This window comes from Vombatus ursinus, unplaced genomic scaffold, assembly GCF_900497805.2.
Source record: "Vombatus ursinus unplaced genomic scaffold, bare-nosed wombat genome assembly UNPS02009205.1, whole genome shotgun sequence".
In the NCBI taxonomy this organism is placed as follows: Eukaryota; Metazoa; Chordata; class Mammalia; order Diprotodontia; family Vombatidae; genus Vombatus; species Vombatus ursinus.
Window position 1 is genome coordinate 2,283,350 of NW_020948983.1, and position 24,366 is coordinate 2,307,715.

The window sequence follows — 24,366 nt, forward strand, 5'->3', positions numbered from 1 at the left end:
CACTTAACTCAGCATCAGACCACACAAGTCTTTCCAGGCTTTTCTGAAGTCTGCCTGTTCATCATTTCTTATAGCACAATAGTATTCCATTACATTCATATACCACAACTTGTTCAGCCATTCCTCAATTGATGGGCATCCTCTCAACTTCCAATTCTTTGTCACCACTAAGAGAGCTGCTATAAACATTCTTTCACATGTAGGTTCTTTTCCCTTTTTTATGATCTTTTTGAGATGATTGTTCTTTGGGCATAGTTCCAAATTGCTCTCCAGAATGATCAGATTAGGGAGGTGGAGCCAAGATAGTGGAGAGAAGCCAGGAAGTTGCCTGATCTCTCCTCAGTTTCCCTCAGAAACAAAATTAAATCAAACCTTTAAATGGATTCTGGGATGACATAACACACAAAAAAATAAAGTGAAACAAATTTCCAGCTTAAGATAACTCCAGAAAAGGTCTGTCTCACTTGGATAAAAGGGGACCACAGCCCAGCACAGATGGTGTCTGGGTAAGCAAGTAAGAGGCTCTTAGCCACAGCACAGCTCAGCAACCAAGGTCCCTCTAAACTGGCTCAGCAGGCTAGTGACATAGCAGGCCAGCTATGAGGCCTCTAGTCCCAGTGCAAAAGGCAAACTGCCAGCCCCAGAACCCCAACACAACAGATGCAACTAGACCAGACCACCCCAGAACAGTGGGCAAGCTGCCAGCACCTGAGGCCCTGGCTCAGAAAGCCAGTGACCAGACCCCTGGCCCCCAGCACAAAAAACTTGGGACAGTGCTCCCTGTGCCTCAGGATCAAAACTCAACTTTGGAAAATGAGCAAAAAACAACAACAAAAAAGGTCCCTGACCACAGAAAGCTACTATGGTGACAGGGAAGATCAAAAAACAAACTCAGAAAAGGACAATAATGTCAAAAATGCCTAATGTGAAGCTTCAAAGGGGAATATGAATAGGTCTCAAGCCCAAAAAGTTCTCTTGGAAGAGCTCAAAAAGGATTTTAAAAATCAAGTAAGAGAGGTAGAAAAAAATGGGAAAAGGAATGAGAGTTATGCTGGAGAATTATGAAACAATAGTCATCAGCTTGGAAAAGGAAGCACAAAAATTAACTGAAGAAAACAACTCCTTTAAAATTGACCAAATGAAAATGGAGGTACAAAGGCTAACTGAAGAAAATGATTCCTTAAAAAATAGAATTGGGCAAGTGAAAGGTAATGATTCAAACAAAATCAAAAGAATGAAAAAATAGAAAAAAAAAACATGAAACACCTCATTGGAAAAAACAACTGACCTGGAAAATGGAACCAGGAGATGTAATTAAAGAATTATTGGACTACCTGAAAGACATGACCAAAAAAGAAAGCCTGGACAGCATCTTTCAAGAAATTATCAAGGAAAAATGCTGATATCCTGGAACCAGAGGGCAAAATAGTCATTGATAGAATCTACTCATCACCTCCTGAAAGAGATACCAAATTCTAGAATTATCAGGCCAAGAAGAAAATAATACAAAAAATAATACAAGCAGACAGAAAAAAAAAACAATTCAAATATCAAGGAGTCACAGTCAGGATTACACAGGACTTAGTATCTTCTACACTGAAGGATTGGGGTTTGGAATATGATACAAAGGAGCTTGGATTACAACCAAGTATCAACTACCCAGAAAAATTGAGCATAATCTTTCAGGGGAAAAGATGGATATTCAATGAAATAGGAGACTTTCAAACTTTCCTCATGAAAAGACCAGAGCTAAACAGAAAATGTGATCTTCAAATACAAGTCTCAGGAGAAACAAAAAAGTTAAAAAGGAAAGAAAAAAATATATGTAATTCAGTAAGATTAAAATGTTTATAACCCTACATAGGAAGATGATACTTGTAATTCTTGAGAACTGTATCTCTATTAGGGCAGTTAGAAGGAGTATACATAGACAGAGGGTGTGGGTATAAGTTGACTTTGGTGAGATGACATAAAAAAATTAAGTGGTGAAAAAAGCATTGTACTGGAAGAAGAGGAAAGAGGGAGGCAGAATAGGGTAAATTACATTGCATAAAGAAGTGCAAAAGACCTATTAGAGTAAAGGGAAAGAAGGGCGGGGGTGAGCATTTTTTGAACCTAAGATTTGGCTCAAAGAGGGAATAACATACACACTCAGTTAGGTATAGAAATTTATCTTACCCTATCAAGAAGTAGGAGGAAAAAGAGGAAAGAAAAAGGAAGGCAGGGACTGATAGAAAGGAGGGAAGATTAAGCGAGGAAGTGGTAAGAAGCAAAACACTGGTGAAGAGGGATATTGTTAAAGAAGAGAGAAAATTATAAATGGGGGAAAATAGGATTGAAGGAAATACACAATTAATAATCATGACTGTGAATGTGAATGGGATGAACTCTCCCATTAAATCAAAGTGGATGGCAGACTGCATCAAAAGGAGAATACTTGAATATGTTGTTTACAAGAAACATACTTCTGGGGGTAAATAATTAGAAATTGAGGGGATGCCAAACAAATGGGGGAATGGCTGAACAAGTTGTGGTATGTGATCATGATGGAATACCATTGCACTGTAAGAGATGATAAGCAGGATGCTGTCAGAAAAACCTGGAATGACTTGCATGGGCTGATGCAAAGTGAAATGTACTGTGAAGAAAGTAACAGCAATATTATAAGATGATCAGTTGTGAATGACTTAGCACTTCTCAGGGATACAACAATCCAAGACAACTCTGAAAGACTTATGATGAAAAATGCTATTTATCCACAGAGAAAGAACTGATGGTGTCTGACTACAGATTGAAGCACACTTCTTTACTTTTTTATTTTTCATGATTTTTTTTGTCTGTTTTCTTTCACAACATGACTATTATGGATATGTTTTGCATGACTATACATATATAACCTATGTAGAATTGTTTGCCTTCTCAATAAAGGGAAGTAGGGAGGGAGGAAGGGAGAGAATTTGGAACTCAAAGTTTTAAAAACAAATGTTAACAATTGTTTTCACATGTAACTGGGGAAAAATAAAATACTAAATAAATACAAAAAAGAAGGCAATCAGCAACAGCAAAAAAAAAAAGAAAAAGAAACATACTTGAAGCAGACTCACAAAGAGTAAAGGTAAGGGGCTAGAGCAGAATCTATTATGCTTCAGCTGAAATAAAAAAAAAAAGCAGAGGTAGCAATCCTGATCTCAGATAAAGCAAAAGCAAGAACAGATCTAATTAAAAGAGATAAGGAAGGAAACTACATCCTGCTAAAAGGTACCATAGACAATGAAATAGTATCACTACTAAATATATATACACCAGCATCCAAATTTTTAGAGGAGAAGTTAAGTTAATTACAGGAAGAAATAGATGGCAAAACTGTACTAGTGGGCGACCTTAACCTCCCCCTTTCAGAACCAGATAAATCTAATCACAAAATAAATAAGAAAGAAGTTAAGGTGATAAATAGAATTTTAGAGAAGTTAGATATGATAGACTTCTAGAGAAAATTGAATGGAGATAAAAAGGAATATACCTTTTTCTTAGTGGTACATGGCATCTAAACAAAAAAATCAACCATGTATTAGGGCATAAAAACCTCACAATCCAATGCAGAAAGGCAGAAATATTAAATGCATCCTTTTCAGATCATGATGCAATAAAAATTATGTGTAATAAAGGGTCATGGAAAGATAGACTAAAATTAATTAGAAACTAAATAATCTAATCCTAAAGAATGAGTGGGTCAAACAACCAATCATAGAAATAATCAATAACTTCATCAAACAGAAAGACAATAATAAGACAACATACCAAAACTTATGAGATGCAGCCAAAGCAGTTCTTAGGGGAAATTTTATACCTCTAAATGCTTACATGAATAAAATATAGAAAGAGGAGATCAATGAATTGGGCATGCAACTAAAAAAGCCAGAAAAAGAACAAATTAAAAATCTCCAATTGAACACCAAACTAGAAATTCTGAAAATCAAAAGAGAGATTAATTAAACTAAAAGTAAGAAAACTATTGAACTAATAAATAAAACTAAAAGCTGGTTTTATGAAAAAACCCAGTAAAATCAATAGACCTTTAGTTAATTTGATTTTAAAAAAGAAAGAAAACCAAATTACTAGTATCAAAAATGAAATGGTGAATTCACCACCAATGAAGCAGAAATTAAAGCAATAATTAGGAGCTATTTTGCCCAATTGTATGCCAATAAATCTGACAATCTAAATGAAATAGATGAATATTTACAAAAATATAAATTACCCAGATTAATAGGAGAGGAAACAAAATACTTAAATAACTCCATTTTAGAAAAAGAAATTGAACAAGCCTTCAATGAACTCTCTAAGAAAAAATCTCCAGGGCCAGATGGATTTACAAGTGCATTTTCCCAACATTTAAAGAACAGTGAATTCCAATACTATGTAAACTATGTGGAAAAATAGGTGAAGGAGTCCTACCAATTCCTATTATGATACACATATGGTGCTGATACCTAAACCAGGAAAAGTCAAAACAGAAAAAGAAAATTAGAGACCAATTTCCCTAGTGAATATTGATTCAAAAAATTTAAATAAAATATAATCAAAGAGATTACAGCAATTTATCATGAGGATAATACACTATGACCAGATGGGATTTATACCAGGGATGCAGGGATGGTTCAGTATTAGGAAAACTATCAGCATAATTCACCCATATCAATAACAAAACCCACAGAAATGATGTTTATCTCAGTAGATGCAGAAAAAAAGTTTTTTTGACAAAATGTAGCACCCATTCCTATTAAAAACTCTAGAGAACATAGGAATAAATGGAGTTTTACTTAAAATGATAAGCAGTATCATCAGCAAGCATTATATGTAATGGAGATAAACTAGAAGTATTCCCAGTACGACCAAGGTGAAACAAAGATGCCCAGTATTATTCAATATTGTACTAGAAATGTTAGCTTTAGCAATATGAGAAAAGAAAGAAATTGAAGGAATTAGAATAGGCAATGGGGAAACAAAACTATCACTTTGCAGATGATATGATGGTTTACTTAAAGAATTAATTAAAAAAACTACTTAAAAATTAACAATTTTAGCAAAACTACAGGGTATAAAATAAACCCACATAAATCATCAGCATTTATATATATTACCAACAAAGCCCAGCAGAAAGAGATAGAAAGAGAAATTCCATTTAAAATAACTGTAGACAATAAAAAATATTTGGGAGCATACCTGCCAAGATAAACACAGGAACTATATGAACACAATTATAAAACACTTTTCGTACAAATAAAGTCAAATCTAAACTATTGGAGAAATTTCAATTGCTCATGGGTAGGCCAAGCTAATATAATAAAAATGACAATTCTACCTAAATTAATTTATTTATTCAATGTCATACAAATCAAACTAGTATTTTATGAGCTAGAAAAAATAATAACAAAATTCATCAGGAAGAACAAAAGGTCAAGAATATCAAAAGAATTAATGAAAAAAATGCAAAGGAAGGTGGCTTAGCCATATCAGAAATAAAACTATATTATAAAGTGGCAATCATCAAAACTATTTGGTACTGGCTAAGAAATAGTAGTGAATCAGTGGAATAGGCTGGGTACACAAGGCACAGTAGTAAATGACTATAGTAATCTACTGTTTGCTAAACCCAGAGACTCTAGCTTCTGGGATAAGAACTCACTATTTGACAAAAACTGCTGGGAAAACTAGAAAATAGTACGGCAGAAACTAGGCTTAGACTAACATTTCACACCATATACCAAGATAAGGTTGAAATGGGTACATGATTTAGACATAAAGGGTGATACCATAAGCAAATTAGGAGAGCAAAGAATAGGTTACCTGTCAGATCTATGGAGAAGGTAAGAATTTATGACCAAACAAGAGATGGAGAACATTATGAAATACAAAATGTATAATTTGGATTACATTAAATTTAAAAGTTTTTGCACAAACAAACCAATGCAACCAAGATCAGAAGGAAAGCTAAAAGATGGAAAACAATTTTTATAGACAGTGTTTCTGGCAAAGGTCTCATTTCTCAAATATGTAGAAAACTGAGTCAAATTTATAAGAATACAAGTTATTCTGCATTGACAAATGATCAAACGATGTAAACAGGCAGTTTTCAGATGAAGAGATTAAATCTATCTGTAGTCATATGAAAAAATGCTTTAAATCACTTTGATTAGAGAAATGAATATTAAAACAACTCTGAGGTACCCCTTCACACCTATCCGATTGGCTAATATGACAGAAAAAGAAAATGATAAGTGTTGGAGAAAATTTGGGAAAAATTGGAACACTAATGCATTGGTGGTGAAGTTGTGAATTGATCCAACCATTCTGGAGAGCAATTTGTAACTATCCCCAAAGGGCTATAAAACTGTGCATATCCTTTGATCCAGCAATATCAATACTAGCTCTATATCCCAAAGTGATCATAAAAAAGGGGAAAGGATCCACATGTACAAAAATATTTATAGCAGCTCTTTTTATGTGGCAAAAAATTAGGAATTGAGGGAATGTCCATCAATTGGGGAGTGGCTGAACAAGCTCTTGGTATATGAATGTAATGGAATACTATTGTTCTGTAAGAAATGATGAGCGAGCGGATTTCAGAAAAACCTGGAAAGACTTACATGAACTGATGCTGAGTGAAGTAAGCAGAACCAGGGGGAGAACATTGTACAGAGCAACAGGAACATTTTGTGATGATCAACTATGATGGACTTAGCTCTTCTCAGCAATACAACGATCAAAGGCAATTCCAAAAGACTCATGATGGAAAATGCTATCAACATCCAGAGAAAGAACTATGGAGTCTGAATGCAGATCGAAGCATACTATTTTCACTTTTTTGTTTTTAATTTTTGTTTTTCATGGTTATTCCTTTTTGATCTGATTCTTCTTTCACAACATGATTAATGTGGAAATATGTTTAACATGATTATACATGTCTAACCTATATCAGATTGTTTGTTGTCTCAGAAAAGGGGGAGGGAAGGGAGAAAGGAAGAAAAATTTGGAACTCAAAATCTTATAAAAATGAATGTTGAAAACTATCTTTAAATGTAATTGGAAAAAGTACTATTAAGTATGAAGAAAGCCCAGAATGATTGGATCAGTTCACAACTCTACCAATAATTATGCATGCTCTTAAGAGAAGGGAAATGGTCCCTCTTTACACAAGCCTTAAAGCATTCCCTCCAAGTCTCTACATGAATTGGAACCAGTTAGGCTATGCTGTATGTTTTCTAAGGACAGGGACCTCATTGTCTAGTCCCCCAGTATAAAATGACTGAATGATTCAGAATGATATGATTTGGGAACTTCCAGGTGCTGAGGGAATAAGATTGGGGAATAGTTCCTCCTGCCCTCCCCATCTATCTAGTGATGATATCCTGATAGTTTCCATTTGCTTAAAGAAGCTTATCCTGGCTTGATCTATAGAGGTCCACATCAACAGGTCAATCAACTGGAAAGTATTTATTGAGCACCTTATGTCATGCAGGTCTCCATTTTGACCACCCCTCTTCTGTCAGGAAGTCAATTCTGGAAGCACCATAGTATTATGAAGGGCCTGAAGATTACCTGGGGAAGACAGTTGAGGCTTTAATCAGTACCCTTTTCTTCTTGGGTTCCCCTTCTCCAATACTCTAGGGGCTCCAGTAGAGGCGCAATTTCACTTCCACAGACTTTCAACCTTCCTCCTTACACTCCCTCAACTTAGAGTCTTTGCCCCCTGAAAACCTATTCCTCAATTACCAGACCAAGACACAACTGGTTAGTGAAAACTGTGGGAAGCCCAGACCAAAACTGAGATTCAATTTTCTCTTGAACTTTCTCTTGGACATCTGAATAATATACTCATATTGCCTCCTCTCAAACCTTCCCTCAAATTCTAATCACCCCTGCATTTCAATCCCTCCCCAACCCTCTTCATCCACACCCTAGCTCATTCAACTCTGCCTTTTGAATCCTTCACTCTATTGTCAACAAATAATCATGCATCCTCTAATTTTTCATTCCAGGTCATTTTCTACACTTTTCAAGAAGTTTAGATTGACTCACAGTCTTCAACCACACCTCCTCAGTTCATAACTATCTTTAACTCCAATGACCTTTTCCCTCCACTTCACATCACATTCTACATCCTAATGTATATACACATTAAATCTTGCCACCTCTTGGAAATAGGGATTACCTCCAAGATCCAGAATTGTAAATTCTACTCTCCAACCTTCCACCTCTCATACCAAATCCACCTTTTGATCTTATTCTGATTTTGGGGTTCTTGAATTATTCTCTCAGTTTGTCATCCCAGCTCTGGCTTCTCTTACCTCTATACCCAGTCTTAACCATGGTCACCACTTTAATGTCACATTAGTCCCTAGGAGAGAATCTCTTGCTCCCTTACCTTCTGCCACTCCCAGTTTATGAATTTTCATTCCTGGGTACCCACCACATCTGATTTCTCTGCTCCTGTTCTAGGGGTCTCTGAGAATCACTGGAGAAAACAATAAAAACTAGCTGACTTTGCTCACTCCAAATTCATGATATAGTTGTCTCCTAATGGCTATACTACAAATTCATTCCCTATTTCACTCCACATTGTCATGTTTCCAGAACTTTTCTTTTCTCTTCTTGCTATCAAACATGCTGTCAGCCCCACCCCACCCCCACCTTTCTTCATTTGTCCCTCCATCCTACTTTTGGAGAGAAATTAGTTCATCTAACTTGAGGTTCTACAATGCTCTTCTCTATTTCTCAGACCACATGAGCATCATCACCCTCTCTTTTCTCCTTCCCACTCAGGCCACAATAGAAAAGATATCTGAAATCTCAATAAAGCTAATTACTCCTATTGTAGCCTTGATCCTATTCTCTCCTGTCTCCTCTAGAACCTTGTTACACATGCCATATGCTCTCTCCAAAGCCTCTTCTTTCCTCCCCTCACTACTGGCTCCTTCCTATCTTCCTGGAGAAAATATTAACTCTTTTAGCTTACATAGTTATTGTCTACATCCAATGCTTTTACTTCCTCATTACTCCCTTAATTCTCAGCCCCTTATGATCTGGCTTCTGCTTCCATCACTCTATTGAAAGTGCTGTCTCTAAGGTCACCCATGATCTCCCACTCACCAAATTCAACAGCCTTTTCTCCCCCAGTCCTCATCCTCCTTGACATTTCTGAAGCTTTTGATATTCCTGACTCCTCCCTCCCAGTAGATACTCTTTCTTCTTCTGCTTCAGAGACATTGCACACTCCTAGTTCTTAGAATCACTCCTTCTCTGTTTTGTTCATTAGCATCTCGTTTTCTCCCCAGCTGAAAGTTGCTGGAGATTTTAAGGCACAGTTAAAAAAAACCACAGGATTTGAGCAGCCATTTCTTGTCCTAAGTTAATGATAACTACATAGTACCTATCACCTTCTGTACGCTCCCCCAGTTTCTTAGGCTTGAATATTCCAGAGGTTGTGAAACCCTGACACCTGGGTTTTAATCACTAACCAGCTATGTGATCTTGAAAAAATCATTTTGCCTCTCTGAGACCATTTCCTTCTCTATTATTAGGAGATTCTAGTTTATTTCTAAGGTCCCTTCCAATTCTAATGTTGTATAATGCTATGAATTTATGAATGATACAATTAAGAACCATGAGCATTCAAAAGAAGGGGAGCTTACTTTGGGATAAAAGATTTGGGAATGGAACTGGGCCTTAAATGATTGGTAGGATTTGTGTGGGCAGCGAGAAGGTGGAGAGGGCATCCCAAGGAGGGAAAACAATATGAACAAATGCATGGAGGTAGGAAATTATGAGGGAACCTGGGAAAGCAAATGAGTAGATCACTCTGTTCAGACACAGACTGCGGCCCCTTTAAACGTAAATGTATTCTTACAATTTCCATTATTATATAGACTATCTAGTGAACATTTTTGCCCCACTAATGTACCATGTATAGCCTATCACTTGAGTGACAGAAGCATAGGACCTTAAGAATTCTTTACATAAGTGACATTGCCAAGACGAAAATAGTCATTATCAGTTTAGCTCATGAATGAACAATGGGAAGAATAGCATTTGAGAAAAAAGATACTAAAGAAAAAACACACAAAACACTGGGAGAATTGTCATTTCTGAATGATAGCTCAGGTACAATGACCTGACCTATACTAATAGAATTGTTTGCTGAAAGCCACTATTGTTTCTTACTTAGATGTTAACTTCATATTTCAGTAGGTGACATCTCCAAAGGTTGTTATATTTTGTCTTTTTTTTTCAATAAGTGATGCCCTACCCACGCCAGTGAGAAGATACTCTGATATTACTTGTAATTTGATAGACTGCAGCAAGGAGCTCCAGAGTGGGAAGTCTCAGGCTCACCCTTGAACTTGAATTTTCATGCACTGCCAGAGTAAGCTCATTCCTAGTAATCTCTTTAAAAACTTGGTAGTGAGAAAGATGATTTTCCTCAAGACTTAAATGTTTTCACATCCAAGCATGACAGTTGTAATTGATTTAAACAGTCAACTGGCTAACTGGAATTTGAGGCAAGAAAATAATATTTTTGTTCATAAGTTTAATTTGCTCCCTGTTTTGAAAGCTACACATGCATTGAGCCTTTGTTTAAGAATCAATTTGCCTGTGATTAGATACTGACACACATCACAAAGAAAGAATATTTAGCAGTAATAGACACTGATTAGCTAATTACATTGGAATCCTCTAGTGTCATAATGGAAAGAATTTCATTGTATTTCTTATTCAGAAACACTCAAGACTATAGTTGTTGTTTTTTTTTTTTTACTTCATTCCATCATTTGTTCATTCATTCAAAAGCATTTTATTAAGCACCTAAACAGCTTGGTAAAAGGGATTGATGGTGAACCTTAGAGTCAAGGAGATCTGGGTTCAAGTAATGCTTCTGACACATATGACCTTTGGGGCACTCAACCTCTTGGTGCTCTGGGCACTCTTCCAAGACTATAAGTTACAAGGGAGTTTCTGATCTGCTTTGGTGGAGAAAATTTTCAAACCAGAAGTACCCCTTCTGTCCCTGCCTCCCTGGGATTAATTCACAGGTATGGACCAAATCAAAATAAAGGTACTGATCACTGTACTAGGCACAGGAGAGTGAGGAAGTACAAAAATAAGGAAAAGAAACATTTCTGACCTAAAAATATTTAGTGTAGTAATAATAATATCTATTATTTATCTAGGACTTCAAGGTTTATAAAGCACTTTACATATATTATATTTGAATTTCACAACAACCCTATGAGGTAGATGCTACTATTATCTCTTTTACAGAGAAGGCAAATTGTGGCCCAAAGAAGTTCTAACTGGTTGAAAGTCACGTAGCCAGGAAGTATCAGAGGCAAGATTCGAACTCAGTTCTTCCTGACTCTAATGCCAACACTAGACACTTTGCCACTTAGCTGCCTTTAGCAAAAAGAGATGACATTGCACAGATCACTATAATGTAATATAATAATATGAAATTATGTGTAAGAGGAGTATGGAGTACTCTGAGAGAGATTTACTCGTAGCTGGGGGAACTGGGAACGTTGCATGCAGAAAGAGGCTTTTAAGCTGGGTCGTGAAGATTCTAGCTATCTCTGCAGAAGTGGTGGAAAATAGAATGAACTCAGTCAGTTAAATAACAAGAATCTATTTATTAAGTGCTAAATAGAATTAGAAAGAAAGATAATCTCTGAGATCCTTCTAATAGGGGGGTGATGGTGCATAAGAGGGGAACTAAAAAGTGTGGGGGGCAAGTTGGAATAGGTAACTCCAAAAAAATGAGGGATAGCTGGTCTGTGAATCTGGAGCCCTTCCTTAAAATGGAGGTTCTGGGAAGAATTAACCAATGAGAGAAGCGTCCCACAGGTGGCAGCTGAGACATGATGGTGTATTCCTATATCGCCACATGAGATAGTAAGTCATGGCATCATAGATTGATAGCTCAGAGGGACCTCAGAGGCTATCCAGTTCAACCCATTTTACAGATGAGGACATCGAGGCATAAGGAAGCTAAGTAATGTACCCAACGTTACATACAAGTGGTGTCAGAGGTGAGATAATTGAGTTAGAAGTGCAGGAGCCATTGAAAGTCAGTAGAATACCATAGAGGAAGACTTACGGGTTTGGGGCATTTGTTTTTATAGAGCCTATTTTCTTTTAATCCTATATCATGAATTCCAAAGAATCACAAAATTTCAGTCAAGAGAGACCTTGGTGGCCACGTAATCCAACACTTGCCTGAAAAAAAGAATTACTCCATCAGATACTCAATGAGTGATCATTTAGGATTCACTAGAAGTAAATTTACTGAAGGAGAACTCTGCTTCACCAGGCAGCTCATTCATTTTGCTTTTGGACACTTCTAAACTTAGACATTTTTCCTTACCAACCCTAAATCAATCCCTCAGCAATTTTCATCTATTGCTGTTAGTTTTGTCCTTTAGGACCAAGAAGAACAAATCTAATCCTTCCTCTATATGTCAGCTTTTCAAATATTTAAAAGGCAGCTGTCATGACTCCCACCCTGAATCTTCCCTTCTCCAGGCTAAGCATCCCTCATTTTCCCTTCAATCAATCTATGTCATGAACGTGAGACCCTTCACTTTTCTACTTGTCCTCCCTCCAAGCCACATCTTCCTCTTTCTCATACTTGTGAAGCTGACATTTATCCCTATTAAATTCCATCTTATTATAAATACCCAAGTTAACTATAAAGGACCTATGAAGAAAGATGCCAAATGAATTGAAATTGTATATATGCATGTATTTGTATTTAATGGTAGCCTTCTCTGAGTGGTTGGGATAGAAAAAAAAAGGGAGTAAAAAGAAAGTTACATGATAATTTTATTATATATTTAAAAGGAATAGCAACTTGTACATAATAGATTTGCAGTGTCTTGTGCAGTTTTTTTAATTCTACCATGTGTTACAGAAATGCTTGTTTTATTTTGTAAATTAAAAATAAAATAATTTTTAAAAGAATTCCATCTTACTAGATTCCTTCCAATGTTTTAACTTTGTGATAGCTTTTTGGGTGGTTATCCTATCATCCAGCTTGTTACTTCTTCCTCCAACTTTTGTGTCATCTGGAAATGTGATCAGTTTGCCACTTATGTCTTTATCTAAGCCAGTGAATTTATGTATATCCATGTAATAACAAAGATACACAAAAAGATCCTACATTTTCAAAAAGTTTTTCTAACTCTGGGATAATTTGTCATTCTCTGGTGGTAGGAAAGACAATAGATGACCATTTAAGATGGTATCTGTAAAGCATTTAGCACAGTGCCTGGCACATAGTAGGTGCTTAATAAATGCTTATTTTCTTTCTTCCTTTCCTTCTACAGTTTGTGATTCTAAGAAGCACAGAGCATTAGTGTGTCTCAAAGGAAGACACTTTGGTGTCATAAAAAGTGCACTGTATTGAAAGTCAGAAGACTTAGGTCCAATGCCTAGTTTAGTCCAATAGCGCAAAAAAGTTTGTTAAAATTCAGTACTTCCTATGTTTGAGGAACCATGGTAGGTGCCTGGGACACAAGGTGGTTGTTGTTCAGTCATGTCTGACTCTTCATGGCCCCATTTGGGGTTTTCTTAGCAAAAATATTGGAGTAGTTTGCCATTTCCTTCTCCAGCTCATTTTACAGATGAGGAAACTGACAAACAGGGTTAAGTGACTTGCCCAGGGTCACACAGCTAGTAAGTGTCTGATTTAAACTCATGAAAATGAGTTTTCTTGATTCCAAGCCCAGTGTTCTATCCATTGTGGTACCTAGTTGTTCCTAAATGAGAGGGACAACAATTTTTTATTCATTAATTTGTTCAGTCATTTTTCAGTCCTGTCCAATTCTTCATGACCCCCATTTGGGATTTTCTTGGCAAAGATACTGGAGTGGTCTGCCATGTCCTTCTCTAGATCATTTTACAGATGAGGAAACTGAGGCAAACAGGGTTAAGTGACTTGCCCAGGGTCACACAGTTAGTCAGTAACACAAAGAGAAGAGCAAAACAATCCCTGCCCTCAAAGAGCTTGCTTTATGTTGGAGGGTTACATCCAGAGAAGGTAATTTGAGGATGGAGATAGCAATGAAAACTAAGGACATTGGTGAAAGCTTCATAGAAGCAGCATCTAAACTAATATTTGGAGGAAGCTAAGGATTCTGGGAAGTAGAGGTGAGGAAAGAGCTCAGTCGAGGCCCCGAGACAAGAGATGGAGCTTCAAGTTCAGGACACAGCTTGGCTGGAATGAAGAGTTCCAGAAAGGAATTGGAAACAAGTCGGGAAAAGCAGGTTGAAGCCAGATTGTGAAGGGCCTAAAATGCTGTGAAGCAACTAGATCTCCTCAGCCCTTTTTTCTTATCTTCTCTAGTATTGGCGAAAGCCCCCATTGATTGTGCTTCCCCAATTATAGGGGATTAATTGATCATCAGTGTCCCCTTCAGCTAAAAAAATTCTGTGATTCTCACATTGCTCCACATTTTCAGAGATTTATTCATTTGTGTGATAAAATCCAGTTTAATTTGGCTTTGTTTTTCAACGTACAGTACTAATATCATGAAGATGAAGTTATTGAGGGGAAAAATTTATTAGAAGCCATTATTTTTGTTATTGAAAAAGCAACAAGTAATTGAGTCTAAATTCCCCTGCTCTTCGCTAAATCGCTGTCCATCAAGAGAGCCACTGTGTATAGAAGTATACGAGGAAGCAGATGTTGATTATAGGTGATTTTTAGCAGCATTGAGGGGAATCAGCATTGTTTTCTCTTTGGTCAAACACCAAGTTTGAGAGAGATAGAGATGTGTCTATACATAGGTACGTACACATATATGCATATAAAACGGAGTCCTATACAGATTTCAAGTGAAACGATTAGTATTAGCAAATACATGTATACAGCATTATATTACGACACGGACTTACTGGTTAAATTTTTTTTTGTTTTTGTTTGCTAGGCAATGGGGTTAAGTGACTTGCCCAGGTCACACAGCTAGTAAGTGTAAAGTGTCTGAGGCCATATTTGAACTCAGGTCCTCCTGACTCCGGGGTTGGTGCTCTATCCACTGCACCACCTAGCTGCCCCTTAAATGTTTAAATAACACAAGCACACATAGATGAAAAAGCCAGCTCTGTGCGAGGCCATGTAAAGTGACCATTGGAAGCCAACTATAAGTGGGCTACCCTCATCCCTCAGCCAATTGACATGTTGAAATATTCCAAGACATAGATCTTGATGGGGAGGGGTGGGGAGCTGAAGATAATATCTTGGAAACTGGACCCCCCAACCAATATGGGGTCCAAAGGCCCTGAGATAAACATCTTGAAGTGAAGCTTTAAAGAAACAGGCCCCCTTAAAGTACAAAAACACAATGAGTTATCACAGCCTTTTCTGCCTGTGGATGGCAGTGCCCCTCCCCCCCAAGCAATATGCCCCCAGGGAGACTGGAGACAAACTCTAGGGGGTTGGGGAAGCAGGAATGGAAGCAGCCATGTTTCACATTAATTAAGGCCTATCTGCCTTGGGAATGTATCCTCGATTTGTTGTTGAATTGAAATATATATATACATATATATATATAGTAGTGTAAAGGGAGCTGAATTTGGAGTCAGAGGACCTGGGTTCAAATCAAGGCTCTGCCACTTTCTACCTGGTGACTTTGGGTAGGTCACTTAACTCTCTCTGGGCCTCAGTTTCTTTATCTGTAAAATGAGAGAGCTAGACTTATCCTAAAGTAGATTGAGGACCCCTAAGTGTGGGCATTGCTTTATTTCTGAGTGGAAAAGGAGCATAGGGCTTCACCAAGGGACAGAATTCAGGGGATGGAAGGGACTGATCATCTCACTCATCCTGGCAATGTCTGAGCGTGGCAGCTGCTTTCTGCAGAGCAATAGCATCTCTCCCCAACCCCAGATGCTTTTCCCTGGACACAGGAAAGTGGGACATGGACAACCATGGACTACCTGAAGGCCATAATTCCTCCCTCTTACCCCCATACATATACACACACATACATATTTACATATATGCACATATATGTATATATGTATGTGTATCTATATATATATATGTGTATATATATATTTATATACCACCTCACTCTCTGGAGAGGGGAGAGTGATTAAGTTCACAGTTTAATTCCCTTCCCCAGCAAATGGTGTTGGGGGGAAGGGGAGGAAATGTTTGCATGTTATACCTTTGAAGTAAATATTCCTTTGTCAAAGTTAATCTGATGTAAGTGGTTAAACGGAACTGGATGATTGGATCCCTATAATTGGGGAAATACAATCAATGGGGGCTTTAGCTAATACCAAAGAAGAGAGACCCCCTCCCAGCCTCTGCCTCAGGGTACTAGTAGACCCTGGGGGAGGGGTGGAAAACTAACATATCTCATCCTCAGACAGTGTGGTCAGAGCTCATCTATGTTACATATATCCTGCCTACAAAGAATATTGCGATAAACCTCCTTCTTTTCTTTATAGAGGTGGGAGACCATGGGTATAGAATGTTGTAAACACTGTGAGATAACTGGTACTGCATTAGTTGGTTTTATTTAACTGAATTCTTTGTTCCAAGGAAAGGTTCACTGAGGATGGGCTGGATGCGGGCATGGGCATGGAAATAGCTAGAAATTACTTCTATCTAGAAATTACTTCTATAAAGCCAAAAAGCATCATAAAATTTTAATTTAAAAAATTCTGAAAGTTATTACTAGAGGAAATTCTAGGTGTCACAATTAAGAAGAAGAATAAAAGAGGGGACAGGAAAGAGTATATCTTGTTAATTGACATCACACACAATCCTTTATCAAGGATAACTAGCCTGAAGAAAATTAAGAGCAATGACTTTAAAAGGAATTATTTTAGACAATGTTCACATCAATAGTAGAGAAAGTGCTAGACCTTGAATCAGAAACCCTGGGTTCAAGTCATTGCTTTGCACCTGTGTCCTAGCTTCATTTTTCTCCTCTATCATATGTGGGAGTCCAGGGAGATGATTTTTGAGGTCTCTTCAAGGTCTAAATCTACGATCTTATGATTCTAAGTACCTTAATTCAATGAGCCTCATGTTCCTCATTTATAAAATAAGGGCGATAACATTTTACTTACCTCCATTACAGGATTATTAGGAGGAAAGGATTTTGGAGATTGTAAAGCCCTATACAAATGTTTACTTTTATTATTATTGATTTTTTTCCCCTCTAAACTGGGAAAATATATTCTGGACCAATGTAAAATATATACCGGACCTCCTATATTGGATTGATGAGAAATCATTCTAATGGGCCAGTATGGATAGAAACACATAAAGGAGGGTAAATAAAGAGACTTTCTAGTCCCTCGAATATGAAACACTCAAGTCCCTTGCTCTCTGTCTCTGTGTATGTGTACATATACCTCAGAAACATATTTACACCTATGATTTCTAAAGAAACTCTAATAGGAGTCCATCTTTTAAATGATTCCCTTTGGAGTCCTTTAGACAGTTATAAACAACTTCATTCAGTCCAGCAGAAGGGGAGAAGCACACACAACCACATTGTGGGGGTCCAGAGGGGGGTAATGGAGAACACAGGGTGGTGCAGTGGGGATGGGGGGACGTGCAGCCCGCAGACTGACCACTAGCCTCCAAACAGCTCTGAGAAAAATGAGGTTATCTTTCATTAGCTATCTATCATGCGGCCTCCACTAGGCTGCAGGATATGAGGGCCATTTAATTAGGCCTTGCCCCACTCTCTGGTGTGAAAAGGCTCTCAAAAGCTTTGATTCCCCACAGCTTCTCAGCAGGAAGTTGTTGGCGATAATTGACATAGGATTTCCTTGTTAACCAGCAGCAGACATGCTGGATTAAAGCGACAGAGATCTAGGGAAGAAAGTGGAAAGAGATAAGAAGCGCCCAAAGACTTCTGCTTATTTCGCACTTGAGGACGATTGGGCAAATAGCAATAGCAGACTGAAGTGGGAGAGCTCCCGGAGAGGAAGGGCCGCCACTTATCAGACCTATTTCAGCTTGGCTGATCAAAGATTGACTTCCCTTAAAATAACATAGGCCTGGGGTTTGTTAGTTTATTAAGCTGCAGGTTTTATGAATTATCACAGTTCTAAAGATGGATTGCAGTTTATGTGAAGGAGTAGAGGATTATCGGGTTTTCATCGAAACAATTATAAAATATCCCAGCTGAAAGCTTGCTTGCAAATGACATGATTTCCCCCTGCAAACTAAACAGGTCATTTGGAGACTGTGGGTACGCATTTTCAACAAGTGCAGGGAATCCTAGGAAAATTAAGTCTGGTTGGGGCCGAGAGGTTGATTATCTCATAAAAAGCCCCCTCCCTCCCTCCCTTTCCCCCGATTTGGAAGGTAGCCACCACTTTCTTTCCACTAGTGACTCCCCCTTCTGGCCTCCCCCCAGGTAATTGTGTTTCATCTCTAACAGGGGCTGTTTAGGTATGCCTGCGTTCAGGAGAGGCAGGAAAGAGAGAGGTAGCGCACTAAGATGGTTTTTTTTTTTTAAATATGGTCGTGATAAATGATCCTGAAATAGACCCACATGTAAAGCGGCCTGAAATGGAAAGTCTACTTTGGAGCAGAGACAATTATTGGATATCACTTAATAACTTAACCTTACAACAGCACATGTGGCATTAATAAGGAGCTAAAAGTAGTCAAACCATGTTCCATTACTTCCTTGTGACTACTATTTACAAGTACATGAATGGTGTGTGTTTGATATATCCATTTTTAGCTAGCCTCTGTCCCATATTCCAGGGAGTGCCATGGGCCAGCCAGGCTCGACCTATTTTAATGCACGCATCTTTAAAACAATTTACTTGGTGTTGACATCACATGCACACTTCTGTCACCTACTAAGTGAGAGCAGGTGTGTGGTTTGTAATAAGATCATAGCTGTGCCGGGATATTGTCACTTTGGTTCTTTTAAAAGGTCTGAACCTTTACGATTAAGTAAAATGATCAAATGGGCTAATAAATAGCGGAGCAATGGTGAAGTTCATAGGGCCAAAATATAAGGGTCATCACAAGAATAGGAATCATTGGCCCATAGGACACACCTCTTATCCTAAGGGGTATGGTTCCCTTTTTAAGCACAAAACTCATAATTCACAGCATACGGGTAATAGAAGATGCAATGATGTTGGTCCAAAAAACCTTTAAGTGGAATGAAGGAGGTAGCAGGGAATAAGATGAACTGATTCTGGGTCAAGCTTTAAAACACACACACACACACACACACACACACACACACACACACACAATTTTCTGTGATTAACCTACCTTAGAAGCGAAAGAAAAAGTTTATGGCCGTAATGTCATTTTTAAAAATTTGGCTAAGCATGAGCCCCTCTTGGGTTCTAAGAACTTACGTACAGATATAACAGCCCTAAAAATCGACAACAAAAAACCCCTCATTCTGCAAAACCAGAGCATTCTGAGTTGCCTTTCAGTTCAAACTGAATTTAAGCTATAAATGTCTACGTGCAACTAAGAATCACCCTAGTATTTTAGCAGGGCATAGGATTTCCAAATTAAGATAATTCTAAATAGTCATTCCTGGCTGAAACAGAAGACAAGAGAGAGGCATGTGGACACAGATGCATATGCTCTAAAAATTGTTTTTGTGCAATAAGTAGCTATAAATGAATGCTTATAAAACAATAAAAACAATTAATTTATATAAACATTTCTCTGAAAACTTTTTCCTTTTAGTATACATTGATTCCTTTAAAAATATCTTACTATCTTACAGATATTTAACATTTCAGGAACATCATTTAGCCATTGATCCTAGTTCTCATCTCTTTAGTTAAGTTAAGAAAATGATTCCTTGAATCTTCTCATCCAAGACCAACTCCCTGATGTTGAAATCACATTGAGCTCAGATATAGAGCATCACGTGCCAGAAATTAGTTTGCTCCTGCCTGGGGAAAAACTAGCCTGTATAAATCTATTTATGCTCACCTTGTGTCTGTAATTACTAATTATTTTTAAAAAGTATGATGAAGGCTTGAGTCACAGTGTAACCTAGTGGTCTAAAGGTACTTGTAAATTCTCCTGCTAAGATGGTAGCCGCTTAATTTCAAATGTCTTGTCTCTCTTTGCCCTATTCTCACATGTGGTGAAGAATGGTTTGTTCCCTATCTCCCAATTATTGTGGATTAAAAAGTTTTGGAAATTATTGGTGAACTCTTCTCAGCTGAGAAAGAGAGAGAGAGAACAGAGAGAGAGAGAGAGATTGAAAGGAAAGAGGGGGGAACTGCCTTTTGCTGAAATAAAATACAGGAGGAAAACTGATCTCTTGTCACTGTGTTGTACATTAAGTGTGACCATTATATTACAGTGATGGCTGTCCATATAGGGCCCAGAAATAGAAAGAAAATTGATTATAAGAACTAGGGATTTCACACACACACACATATACACACATACATACATGTATATATGAAATATTATATATGACTTTATATGAAATCTATCATATATACATAAGTATGTATATTAACATATATAGCACATGTACATACACTGTAGTATCTATATAATACCTACATGCATATGTATACACAATAATATTTAAAATCTCATTTAGTATATGCATGTATATATGTAAATATATGTATATATGTTAATGTCCAGCTAAGCTCTAAAAGAATAATTTAGTGCATAAGAGGATAATAATTTTCTACTTACCACCTACCACTTTTATTTTCACAGCATTATGGAAGCGAATGAAAAACAAATCCTAGAACTATAACCTTCCAGAGGCAGACTGTTACAGTTGAAAGAGCATTGTACTGGGAACAGTAGTATGTTGGTAAATGTATAACAACAGGTTCTTGGGGTGGGGGTGGGGTACATGTATGTCACACTTTTTTATTTAATTTAGTCTTCATCATTAACATTTTCTTAAGTCTGAAATCAACAAGATAATCATCAAGCCCTGATTTGCAATGTTTTCCAATTTCTGAGGTGTAAATGCTCACACTGAAAATTTAACTATTGGCTTTTGTAAGCTGGAAGGATTTAGGTCCAAAAACCGCTCCCTGGGAGTAAAGAGCCAAATTCTTCCATTTGCTAACTGTATGACCCTGGCCAAGTCATCTGCCTTGCCACACTTGCTTATTTTAAAAATGAGGGTGTTGTACTAGATGCATTTCTAAGGGTCCTTCCAACTCCAGAGATCTAGGATCTTTGACTCGTAAACAAAAAACAAAATGGTTACTATGCTTAAACAGCTTACCTTCTGGAGCTAAACAGGGGGTGGAGAGAAATACAGCATGTGCAATGGGTAGTAATAATAAATGCAAAGTAACACGGAATAATTTGAAGAGGAAGAAAAGGAGCTAATACCTGGGAGAGTAAGGAAAGGCCTTTGCAGGAAATAAGTTCTGGAAAATTTTACAGAAGGGGGCAGAATCACATGACTTTTAATTTTACCGCATGGTCTAAAAACAATCAATCAATTAACAAGTATTTATTAAGCACCAACTACATGCCAGGTATTGTGCTAGGTTCTGTGGGATAAGACAAAAGTATGAAAAGATGAAAATAAAATGGTCCTTGGCTTCAAAGGTCATTCTTTTGGGGGGGGCACCATGTACCCATATTAGTAAGTAACAAAGAATGTTCTAAGTAAAAGTCCCAAACTGCCTCTACTATATAAATAACAGTAATAATATAATATATAATAATATATTAATTACATAATATTTTAATGATAATATATTATAATATAAATAACAGATTAATTAATTGAACAATAATAAAATTGAATTAGGGAAGAATTATTTCCATTCTCTGGAAGGGAACACAGAGCATACTTTTAACTTTACCTCATGGTTCAAAATAAAGCACAATTTATTTTGAAATCTTATTTGAGAAGCCAGTTCTGTTATAATTGTTTTTTATTTTGAATTATAAGCCATTAGCCTGCTGGATCGAGGAAAACATCTTTGTAACAACAGTCATTACTGTAATAAATCATTTTAATTGATACATACCTGGCAGAAAGAAAGACAAAGTAATGAGGCTTTTTTCAAATTGTCATTTCCGTTAAAAGAACACTGCAGAAGACAAAGTGTGTGATGACTCCTCTTGGCCTTTTAAAGTCTGTTGGGGCCTCTGCAGCATATGACACCTTTGAAATCTTTCGGAAACATGGATCTGTTTCATTGTTTTAATGAAAACAAATCCTGAAAACAATGACTATTATGCCATCAGCACTCATTTCATCTTGACAGGTTACACAACATAATCCTTATTAGCAGCAGCAAAAGACATGTTCTGTTAATTTTTTTTTATTTGGAGACAAAAAAGTTGTCTGCTTATTTCAAGTTCATAAGGTTGAAAGGAATTTTCCAATGCTCTCTGCTCCCCCTTCCCTTTGTGGAAGAATCCTCTTCTGAGTGATGCATGTGCTTTTAATGTCTTAAATACTGTGACAGAACAGATAAGTCTTACTCATTAAAAAAAATAGTTAAAATCCTTAAAACATACCAACACAGCAGTGAAATAAACTTTCACGACAAGAGTGCTGTATCTTTCCAATGTCATATTTCTGACAACCAATAAAGGCAACATATTGATGAAGCCAACACATCTCTATCTGGTCATTTTCAACTAGAAACTAATAACCGATGTCATATCAGGCATGCAATAACCTAGGTTAAAACGCAGTTCATCAAATAAATCACTCAGGAATTTTTCTATTTCTTTCTTGGGACACATTGCACATCTGCTCAATGAAAGGAGGAAAGAGGCAATATTTCTTTGATCAAGATTTTTTTTAATATCCTCCTATATGTCCCTTGGGATTCTGTCTTTTAGAAGAGGTGCAGATACTGCATTGCTTTCTAATGAATGGACCAAATTTATGCATTTCAGCTCAAAAAGCCAAATATGGAGGATTTTTTAAAGCTTATCTCAATCTATAATTTATGCTGTCATGAGGAACTAAACTCAACCACAGAGGCATATTGCACAAAGTTTACCAAAACTCCTCTGTCTTACACCCTCTTTTGAAGGAAATACCTTCGACCCATTCACGACCATGTAGAAATAGAGAGAACATACTAATAGATAATTGTCTTTCAAACATTTTCAACATGTGCATGTCATGCTTTTCATCCTAGGGATTCTGGGGGAGTAACAGCTTGGTGTGAATGTTGGGTCTCAGCTAATACTGGACTATGTTAACGTCTGACTGACTGTGCTAATGCTTACCAGTTATCGAATGGATTTGAAATCTGTAAAACTGACATCCTTGTCATCTCGGGTCCTGAAGATGTTAAAACCTGTAGGTCAGCATTCTGAGTCTTATGAAATTACCCAGGGAGGGATATAGGATTTCCTGCTTTTTCAAATATATTAAATAGCCAGATTCGTAAAACTGGGCGAGCTAAGCTCTCCCAAGTGCAGAATAAAAAGGAAATTAAAAATTATAAAGCTCTAATCTCCCTGCTTGGTCCATACCTTATGTTATTTATCACTGTCCACATATACTTTATCTTTACCCATTTTTGAAACATTATATATGCCATGCCATCTACCAGAAACACCCTTCCCAGCCTAGTCCTTTCCTCCTTCAAATCTCCACCAGATTTGCCCCTTCATTAAAGTCTTTCCAAACTAGTAGCACCTATATATATTCACTCTCAAAACTCCTTATGTCTCCTTTCTAAACATTTACAGAATCATGGGATGATAGAGATAGAAGCCACTTTAGAAATGATCTCTTCCAACCCACTCACTTCACCAAAGAGGAAATCAAGGCACAGATTCAGCTTCTATGACTCATACATGTTGAAGATGAGATTAGGATCCATGTCTTCTGAATCACTCAGAGTCGCCTTTGTGAAAGGCTTCTCTGAATCATGGCATACTTTAATAATATTTATTAAAGATATGGCATAAAATTATAGATCCCCAGCTGAAAGGAATCTCAGAAGTCACCAAGTCTAACCTCTTCACTTTAGAGATAATGAAAATGTGGCTCCCAAAAGTGAAATGATTTGCCCAAAGCTACAAAGTTACTAAGTAGAAGAGGTGGGATTTGAACCCCGATTCTCTGACTCTATATCTAGCTCTCTGGTCAACACCAGGTTGGGAGCAAGATATTTGTGTCTTCATATGGTTCTCCTAAAAGTGAGTGTTGCCTAAAGCTCTGTCCTAAGCTTTTTTCCCATCTCTCTCTGCACTGTATCATTAGAACTCATGTGATCAATTATCAGTTCTACACTGATGACTCCTACATTTTTATAAACAGCCCTAATCTCTCTCTCTCTCTCTCTCTCTCTCTCTCTCTCTCTCTCTCTCTCTCTCTCTCT